The sequence below is a fragment of the Bombus huntii genome, chromosome 13 (assembly GCF_024542735.1).
Source record: "Bombus huntii isolate Logan2020A chromosome 13, iyBomHunt1.1, whole genome shotgun sequence".
NCBI classification, from domain to species: domain Eukaryota; kingdom Metazoa; phylum Arthropoda; class Insecta; order Hymenoptera; family Apidae; genus Bombus; species Bombus huntii.
The window spans coordinates 7,103,936-7,107,856 of NC_066250.1; positions in this window are offsets into that span (position 1 = coordinate 7,103,936).

The window sequence follows — 3,921 nt, forward strand, 5'->3', positions numbered from 1 at the left end:
GTTACGTAGGCGTGCCGAACTCTAGCCAATCCCTGTTCGAACGTCATGCTGACGTCAGACAGTGGTATGACGTATCGTTCGTCGCTCTCCTTTATCTCTGTTTCCTCTCTAGCCTCGAAGGCAGATACGAGGACTCCACCGCGTGCGGTTTTCGCCACAGAGATGCCTGTGCACTGTCTCTCCTTTTATATGTTTACGAATGTACTCCAAATGTGGAACCGATAGGATCCAAGAGAGCTGCTTAGCCGCGAAATCTCCGGCACGCTTGCCCGTTAGCCGAGATACACGCTGGAGAGACAGTATCGGAGGTACTCGAGCTTTTCGAGCAGGGCTCCTCCACATCGTTTGAGCGCCACTCGTTATCGACAACGTGTGAAATTATTCAGCTAGCGAACAAAGGAATCACCTGTGAAAATCCTGCGAAATGTTATCGTGTGCCGGTAGGTTAAAATAAACCTCCGTTCTTTTCCTACTGTATCACCTAATATCGTTGAAGATATTTTTTTTAGTAACGCGTTGGAAGTACTTCTATATTAATTTGAAAATTTCTCTAGAAAGTAGGAAAAAATCTTCTGGGAAAACCCTCGTTAATTTGGGATTCTAGGAAAAGAAAGCCTTGAAATGGATTGAGAAATAAAATGTTTGTATAATATCATTATAATATGCATAATTGATTAATTTGCTATCCTAGAAGAAGAAACTCTTGAAACGGATCGAAAAAATTATTTACGATATAACAACTACACGGTCCTATAAATATTAATACGAATTGTATTGAACGCTTGGAATAGAAATTATATTCTGGAGTATCGGTGGATTCTTGGTCACGAGTATCCTGAGGAATTCAAATCATTCTCTGCTTAAAGAGATTGGAATCGTTGCCGATGAAGCTTCCTAAGAATTCACGGCGCGTCCGTGACTCGTTCGACTCCTACGTAGAATCTCCGATTCTTGACGTCGGATGTTTCAGCATCCAGCTGCGTTTCTTAGACAGAGAAGCAACGGTGCGACGCGAAAGAGACGCAAAAAATTTGATTGCCGATTTCTTTCGCGAAAAATGTCGCGACGCATGCGTCTCGTGGCTGGAGTTTTCGCCGCGCGAGGGTTGAGGACTTTCCGACCGAAAGGGGAAAGAGAGGAAACGAGGGATACACTTCGAGAGAATGACAAGCGGAGGAAGAGGAAGAAACGTAGAGGTTAGGCGAGGTTATAGGGAAGGGTAGGAAGGACAAAATGGACGGCAGCCAATCGGATGGCGGGACAAAATGGCCGACGGTGAATTTAATCAATACTTCCTCCGTCCTTCGTGAGAGGGTGGAGGACAGGACAAGACCCAGAAACTGCCAGGAACGTAACAATCCATCGTCGAGTGTACGTATTCGCATCATTGAGGTCGATACACTTAGTTCCTTGCCTCTATGTTCCTCAGACACCCGTTATATGTACTAGAGAATATGAATTCTTCTCCTTCGCTAACGATCCCCCTTGTTTTTCCATTGTAGTTACTTGTTTTTGTGTAAAATCGTCAGTAAAGTGCATTCTGAGAATGAAGGGTTGCTCAATGAGAAGAGTATATAAATTGATCTCTTTTCATTTCTTCTTTCTTTGATAATTTGGAACGTTCTTCATTTAAGTATGTAGTTGAAGGCTCTCTAGCTGCGATGCCGATTATCTTGTTACAGGAAGAACATAACGAGTCTCGTGATGATAAAATTTCAAGTGGCAGTTATCTATTATTTGTTGAGAACGTAGTTGACGATTTTTTTAGTAATTAGTACATCGAATCTGGTAATTACTTAATTAGAGTTTTAGTATTACCTACTTGAGAAAACAGTTAGCTTCGTTAAAAATATTTGAAAACTGCTCTAAACCTTAAATTTGATATTCAGAAGGAGATTTAATTCGATGAATGGACCAGAATAGTCTTTGGATAATTGAAAATTCGTACGATCGGATATAATACTTAAGAGCAATTACGTAAACATCAATTGATTTGAATATTCCTATATTCCTTCACGAATATTCGGGCTCGAACTCAAAAGTTAAAAATTCAATTAGACAGAATCATGGTGACATTTCAATATATCAGAATAACGGTGTCATTGTACGAGAAATCGATTTGGAATTTGGTGGAAGGAGATTCAACAGCTTCTCGCGTCTGTTACTTCGCACAGAAAGTTTAAATTGAAACGATGCAGCCCGGAGGTACCGGAAAAAGAATTCTCGGATGCCTCGGGATAAATTTCTTGACGGTGCTATCGGCCCAGAGAATGCAAATTACTTGTGTCCAAGTTCCTCCTCCGCTGTTCCTGAGGGCTGTTTTCCACTTTTTCTCGCTTTGTCTTTACGTGAAAATCATGAAAGTACTATCTCGATGAAACAGATAAAGTGCGTGCTCATTTTCTGATAACACTGGCGCCGTTATGAATGTTACATTGTTTATTTGATTTAGAGAGACGTCGATATGAAATGCGTTAAATTTTTAATCCTTGATACTGCAGGAACGCGATATGTCGTGTATTATCCTGTATTATCTACGAATATCAATTTTGTGACGAATTTTAACCCTGGAATATTATAGCGAGGTATTGTATTATTCCTTATTTTTTTAAAATAGAACATAAGAAATGTTAATTATTACTATAAGTTATGATTTAATAAACTGTTGAGTAGCAAACATACGCTTGTTAGCTGTTATGCTAATCAAATTACGTTTTTAAATCATCTATTTTTACTTATCTTCATAGTTAGAATATTTAATTTCCCGATGTAGATAATGCTATCCGGAAATTATTTTGAATTAAATTTAACGCAGGCATATTTTTCTACCATTATATAATTTCTCAATTTGACGAAAATATGAGAAAATCATTAAAATATTACGTTAGTATACACGAAACGAATTTTACATTCAAATCTTTTTTAATCATCCAGGCCCCTTTATTTCTTCAAACAAAAATAAAATATTGACATAAAAATTCGAAGAGCGTGATAGGAATAATTGATCTCTTAGTATCATAAAGATACACTGATAAAAAACCAACAAAATAAAAAATAATATAATAGTTAAATTTTTTAATTTTTCAATTGAATATGAAAAGACTATTCATAAATGTTGAAGGTATTTGTTAAGTATACCAATTTTTACATTTATTCCAGCGAATTAACTAAACACAAAGAATAGACAAGGGTCAAAAAAAAAAAAAAAAGAAACTTTCGATCAAATATGCTGAATCTATACAAATTACAACGACAATGATTTATTTCACTGCTCATAAGGACAAAATTTTGCTAATAAATAAGACATGATTGAAACGCGACAACGATCGATACTCGACGTATGAGACGTAGTATACATCCCCCGCGTTTGCCAGTACGTGCATACGCGAATGGGTTACGCGTGAATGTGAATATTCATGGTGGCAGACTACGAGCTCGTTTGTCTCGTGAAATGAATTTCGAGTAACCTAGATTGAAAACCTGGCGTAGTTCGTCCACGCATTTATCTCGTTGCGAGGTCATTTTTCATTCGAAAGCTCGATGTCTGGGAAAATATAAATGCCAAAGGGACGAGTCGCCTCAAAATTTTTATTCGCCGGACACGAGATATTGCCCCTATACCTTGGAATTGAAAAATTCCACTTGTAACGTCGAGGAAAACATTTGTCACAAGTAAGCATTATTTAATTCGTATTATCACGGAGATCTTACATTTTTTCTGTTGCGTCGTTTCAGATTATCGTTATCAGCATCTCGTGATAACGTCCCATGGACGACGAATATGCCTAAGTTTAAAGTAACATGACAGAAAATTGTACTTATAATGATTTTCATCCTGTCGTATATATCATTTCACAAGTATTAAAGTTTTACGATATTATCGCAATTATTACACCGTATTACATCATTTCCTTATGAATG